We start from the raw sequence: 7428 nt of genomic DNA on the forward strand, positions 1-7428 counted from the left end.
TTTTTAAGGAATAGTTATAGTTCTGAGATCTTTCTCGTAGATGCAAATAGTGTTTGATATTGGGAGGAGAGGCAAAGGTCAATTTACTCTTTTACAATTTTTATAGTAAAAACATAACAAATTTGAGGGAGGGACCAACCCCTTAAATTTTGGGAAATATACAAAATTTATATTTTAGAGGGGGCTTAATTTCTCTATTTGTGCATATCCCTTCCTATTTTTTAAAAACCCTCTAGTAGGGCTCACACTACAGTTAAACCTAGGGGCCTACAAATCCTAAATCCCACTCTATATGAAATAGCCTGTTCGAACAAGCTATTGTGTTTGTGTCTGGCCACGACAACCGGTTCCCCCCCGATAGCGTGCCGATTATGGAATGTTCGCGAACTTTCGGTCGTATTACCGCCGGGCGTGTGACTTTTCTTTTGCCGTCGTGCGTGTTACCGCCGGGCGTGTGACTTCTCCTTTGCCGTCGTGCGTATCACCGTCGGGTAGTGTTTGAAGTATGAAATATTTCACGTGAAATATACTATAAATCTATAATATACTATTTATACTATATTAGGGTCTTGTTTTCGGCTGTTTATAGCAAAAATTGGTTTTTTTCCCCTGGAATGGCTTATCGTCGACGACGATGCAAGGATGGTTCTATTATTGTGAATTGTGACTAAATATATTATATAAGTATAATATTTATTACACAGTTGACAGTCAATAATTTATTATCGCAATCATAATAACGTTATAAACTTATAACTTATATATAGTTTCTAACTAGAAAAATACGCATGGTTTATTATCATAAAATTATTATTATTATGGTGAATAGACGTTTGACGACAATAGTGTACCTATAGACATTTAATATTTATTATATAATCTTTTAATTTTTATAATAATTATTAGTGTACGAACATTTATCGACATAGTACGTTTTTTTATCAATTTAAAAATGTTGAATACTATTTTGAATGTATAATACCAAAAAAAACCATCACTAATGAGTAGGTAATGGTAATTAGTGATTGGTTTCAGTAGTATAAAATTATAAAAGTAAATTATGACAATTACATACATAAAAATAAAACTTATTTAAAAAAAAAAAAACAAAATGTATTAAAATACTGAAATATTTCAGACATTTGAAATATTTCATTGAAATATTTCATGAAATATTTCATTTTTTTAAATTTCATGAAATTTTCAAACACTACCGCCGGGCGTATTATTTCGTCTACCGCTGTGCGTTGATTTCGTTAGCGGTGTGGTCGACGGTGTTTTCGTCGTCACGTGTTTCGTTGTCAACCGTGTTGTGGCTGCCTGTCGACGTTGCGGTCGTGTCCAGTAGCGGGAGCATCACTATCATCGTGGCTAACGAGAGAACGAGGTTTTGCACCTGATTTTTTTATATACATATATATACACAATTTATTATATCTTTTTTATGTTTTATTATTAATATAACTTGGTTCGACACCGACCGTAAACTATTATTGTTTTAATTTTATTTATCAATAAGTCACTTTACATTGTGGGCATTTTGATTATCACAGTGAATTCGACCTACTTTCCGGTGGTCTCTGGGCCGGACTGTGTTGTAGATAACATAGCCTATCAGAACCGGTTTAAAAAAAAATGTTTATGTTATATAATGTAAATTAAGTAATCTATATATAATGCCTTAAAATAGTTATAGTTCTATCAATAACTAAAAAAAAAATAATAATAATAACAACCATAGTACCATTGATTATAGATAGTATAGATAGCTCACTGGATGATTTTTCGGTGGCGTACTATTTGGTCGGTAACGTTATGTGGCGCTGCGGGCGCAAGTTAGTTGTGGTCGGCATCGTTATAATCGTTGTAGTCGCGTTGATTAGCGACGGCGCAATGTGGGAAATTAATAATCTTCAGTCGTTTATTTTTAAAAGAAACTCACTAGATCTGTATTTGATTATTGTAAACTGGTTTTTATCTTTGTACATTGTGTACAAGATTTAAGGTCCCCACACACTGCCGCGGTGGCGGTGGCGTTAAATTTGTACACACGTATTGTAATGGGATACACAATTATTGTATGTAATGTCATTGATTATAAATAGAGACCGGAATTATATGCACTAAAAATGTGGCAAATATGATGCAAATATGCAAAGAAAAAAGGGTCAAAATATGCATTAATATACACAAATAAATGAAAAATATGCTCAAATATGCATTATAAATTTATATTACTTTATCAACTACAAACTTAATAAATTTATAACATAACAAATATAACAAAATTAGGAGTGTTGGACCTTTTAACATCAAATTAAATCAACAAAATATTTAAATATATAAAAAAAATATCATTATATGTTTATAAAACAGTTTAAACAAATAATAAAATAGAAATGTTGAACCTTTCAACATCAAATTCAATCAAAAAAATATTTAAATATAAAAAAACTATTATTTTTTGTTTACATAACAATTAATTACAAAATACATTTCCATATTTTGTGGGGTCATGTTGGTTCTTTTTTCAGTTAATATAATTTTGTAAGTACTAAACGACCGTTCAACGTCCACAGATGTTATAGGTGCATATTTCACACAAGTATTCATCGTGGGTGTAAAATTTGGGGGTAAAAAACTTTCTTTTTTCCCGGACTTCAATTACATAATTTAGATGCCAATAAATATCGTAAATATATATTAATTAATATAATTAATATATATAATAATTATTTTCTAAAATATTTTAAAAATTGTAAATCAATAATTTTTGTATAACAATAAGTTAATTGAAGTCATGCTTAATTTGTTTTTATTTAGATCACATTTACTTATGTACACCAAGTGTAAAATTATATGAAATTCAAGTTTACGAAAAAATACGTTCTTAAACTGACTAATAAGATATTTTAGAATACAATAATAAAAAAAAAAAAATTCACTTTAAAAATTGTAATTATCAGTAATCAATTAAATTAAATATAACAAAGAATAATAAGTATTACAATAAGACTGAGGTAAGTACCGAGCATATACTTTATAAATACTATAATTACTTATTTCTATTAAATAAATAAATTATAATACAAAATATATAATAAACAATGATTATGATGCGATAGTACGGAAACAGCTAGGCCTATTTGTCTTCGCCCGTCGCGCATCGGATATGATATTCTTATCTAATAAGTAACAGAAAATTATCTGTTTCTCCCACCCGACGCACACCAACATTGGTTCGATACGAAGCTATACGGGATTATTTTATAAATATCAATTTAAATAAATTTATTTCTTTTATCGCTATCTACCGGCAGTTATATTCTACGCCATCGAAAAACCATCCAGTGAGCTATCTATACTAGCTATAATCAATGATAGTACATAGGTACTAGAAATAAAACATGGATGCTATATTAATTTTTCTAAAACAATAATGATATTGTTAACAATAATTACCGGGTTATAACAATGTTTTTATTACATACTTGTTTAAAAATAAAATATTGTCAGTAATTACACAAGAAATCAAAAAAAAATAAACTCTTAGATTATACAACAAATGAAATAAGCTCCAGATATTTTTTTCGTTAGTATTTTTGTTATTGTTGGATAAAAAAAAAGTAAATAAAAAATTAACGATGTATCTATTCTAAGTTTCAGTAAGGCTAGTAAGTTTTTTAAAATTTGTGAACAGTCGTATGTGAAATATTGTTAATTAAAAAAGTGAAACAAGTTTTATTTTTTGTATCTATATGGAGGATTGGAGAAAATTATTAAGTTCCTTTTAAAAATTAGGAATTCAAATTCAGTATTAATTAGCAATAGCTTTTATATAATAGAAGCTTATATTGAGTATATATGCTTGTTTTTTTGGTATTATTGCATTATTCTGTTCAAAGGTGTACCCAAGGGTGGGTTTTCGAGTCTGGATCCCCCCCCCCCCATTGAAATTTCTATATACTCAACGATTTAATGATAAATAGTATAATATCAGTATTTAGTGTATTTTAATTTTCCATTATCAGATAAAATAAAAATTTTGGATCCCTCCCCATAAAAAAATTCCTGGGTACGCTCCTGACTGTTCATTGATTATAAATACCAAAGATAGCTCACTGGGCGGTTTTTCGGTTGTCTACAATTAAACTCTTGGTAGATGGCGATAAGAATCAACAGCATTAATAAATTCATATTTTATTTTGGTCGCTGTCGTAATCGCCGAATGTGGTCCGGGTATACAGGTTTTTAACTCGGCGTCATGTTCGGTGCATTACACGCTTTGTTTCATATTACAGTATTTTAATATTTATATTTCACTATATATTCTGCAGTTACAAATTAAATGATTGAAATTGATGTTACATCATACACCAAATACTTATTTTACTTTTTCAGAATATAATATAGTTATGCAATGAAAACTTTTATTACCTTTTTATTATTTTATACTTAAATAAAAAAAAAAAAAATTTGTATTACAAAAATGAATTTTATGCAAATTGATTACAAACATTTAATTGTACATTTTTTTTATAATATTATAAAAATATTAATTTATACTGTAGAATGCTTAACTTGACTACTTAATATTCTCGTAGACTGCGATGATGTTTCTTTTTCCGATTTAGAAGATTCTTTCGCCGACCCCGATTTAAAACTAGACAGTGATTTTGAAACAGTTAATCAATTGATTTTACAAGGTGTCTTTTTTAGCAATATAAATGCTTCAATTTTCAATATCAGTAAATTTTCTGATATAAATGTGAATTTAGTTTGTAGTTTGAAGTGGTCAAACATTAAAATTCCTATTATGTTTGAAAATATTAGAGAAAAACAAAAAAAAAAAAAAATTAAAGTAAAAAGTTTCGGTGCTATAACCGGGCAACTCCGTAATTTTTAGTTAATTTATTATTATAAACCAAGAAGTTGTTTTTTCCCTATAATACTTTTAAAACATAGTTTATAATATATAGTTTTAATGTTGCACAGTTTTGTATTATTTGTGATTATATTTTAACCGCAAATTGACGGTAAGTCAAAATATGGAAAAAAATAATTCACTGTAATAACCAGGTATCTAGGTATGTTTCTTTATTTTTATGAATTAAATGATGTAATTAAAATAATCTTAAATGTAAATATGTATACTTGCATAGGTAGCTCTTCATTTAGAGAATTCAAATATATTTTTACAATACTTATACCCCTATTAGAAATCAAATAATTTGGTTATTTGTTTGTCCTGAACAATTTCAAAAAGTGAAGATAGTCGGTTTTTGCACCGGACGCTTCAATTGGTATATTTTATAATTCATTGGGAACAAATGCAATTTTTTTCTCCATATTGTCTGTTTTTGCATATATGTAATCAGGTGGTACTTTTAAAAAAAGTCAGACAAATTTCTCTTTGAAGTTGTGGTCAAAAAAAGGGATTGCTCATCAGGGGAGACTTTAAGACTGCGTCACCCCTTAAAAAAACAGCTACTTGTAAATCATAAGCATGCGCACGTGTGTGACTTATAGGGCTATAGCCACATCTGAGACTTTTTTTAGGTAGGTAAGTACTAAGTACTTAGGTAAAGAGGACTAATAAAACTTTTTTTTTGAAAATCGAAATTTTTTTTATCAATTTTATCCAATTACAAAACATTTAAATTGCCGGGACTGGCGTTCATTGATAATCAGATTGTACATCAGTTTTTCTAATAAATTTAATTTTTACTTACTTATGTTTTGTATATCTATTTTTTTAAGGCGGAGTTTTATAAGGGGGTGAGTGATCAAAAAAAAATAAAAGCCACACCGGAAACAGGAATCTGCGCACTCCTATATTATACTATTTAAAAATGTAAAAAATATTTTTATTTTTATTGAAAATATTTTGTAGCATTTTTTACATTTATTATTATAAATTTAAGGCCACAAAATATAAAACCTATAAATAGATATTTTAATGGAAACACTATTTTAGTTATTTCAACGACGGTCACCGTTTCAGTAAAACTGACGTCCAACAGGTTCAATTGTAACATGTAATGGTTTGACTTGTTGGATGAACAGGGCCGGGAAGAATAATCCACGTCTTATAGATGCTATTGAAACGGGTTCACGACAATAATTTTCGTGCCATAGCACCGTTGTTAGTCGCTGTACACCACAGATAAAAAAAAATGGAGAATTGAATTAGTTTATACAATCAAATTAAGTATTAAGTATAATTAATTTTCAAATAAAAGTGTTTTTCTTGTTCGTTTGTTGTATGGAGTTTTTGTTAAATAACTTAAGTCTCCCTAGAATATTTACCACGAGCCGCTACTTGTTAAGCACAACCCTCGATTTGCTACGAAAAACCTTTCAAGATGTAATAAGATAGGTTTATACCATAAAAAGTAAGAAGAATGGAGAATTTTTGATTTTATCAAAATGTCAAGCATAAAAAACTTTCGTTTTTAATAAAAATATTTAATCATTTTAAAGCGTTATGAATGAATTTTTTTAACCATAACTTTTAAAAGAAATTCGATTTTCGACTTTTTATGAATGAACCATTTTATTATACATACAAAAACACACAAATTAAAAAAAATAAATCGCTAAAAATATACTGGGAGCTAAACTGCATTTATGTCATTCATTGTTTTTTAAGCAATCAGGGCCGTATTAAGGAATTTGACACCAGGAGGCAACCATGAAAAACGCCTCATTATACCAAATACAAATTTTTGCAGGTTGAAAAAGATCTTTCTGAAGAAGATTTCATTACCGGTGTACACAAAAACATTCTAAGTGCAATGCCAACATAAGGATAGATTGTTTGTCAAACTTTGGATCTATCGATAGTATTCGACCGTTACCGAGTATGTGTGTGTGTGTGTGTCGTGACGCCGTGATTGGTGATATATTTATTTTTTTTTTGAGATACACTTTTTATTTTGTTAAGAAGTTTCACTTCAAAAATATTAGATCATTAAATATTGAAAATATAAAAAAATTAGCCGCCCTCTCATATTCAACTGCCTGGGGCAACAGCAACTTGTAGCTCCCCCTAAATACGGCACTAATGGCAATCATGTAATACTGATTTTACGTAATGGGTACCAGGTACCTACTGTTGACATCGACAGTTGACACCACATCGTGTTTTTCGGATGTCCTTCACGGCTGGAAACCAGCTGTTCAACCGGTCTGTTATCAATTTATATTTTCTATGGAGATAACACATTTCGATAAGGTCACTGGTGAGCACAACGAACGTATTACGATATCTTACTTGCGTATGTCCGTACAGTTAGAAATTAGTTGCAGTTGTAGCTATGTCGTTTTAGTTTTATTTTGCTGGTTTATATTTATTTTATTTTTTATTTTTAAATTCTTTTAACTGTATTATTTTTTCCTAGAACCATTATTTGCATTTTTTTTTAA

Source organism: Sipha flava, unplaced genomic scaffold (genome assembly GCF_003268045.1).
Source record: "Sipha flava isolate LNK unplaced genomic scaffold, YSA_version1 49_pilon_pilon, whole genome shotgun sequence".
Lineage (NCBI taxonomy): Eukaryota > Metazoa > Arthropoda > Insecta > Hemiptera > Aphididae > Sipha > Sipha flava.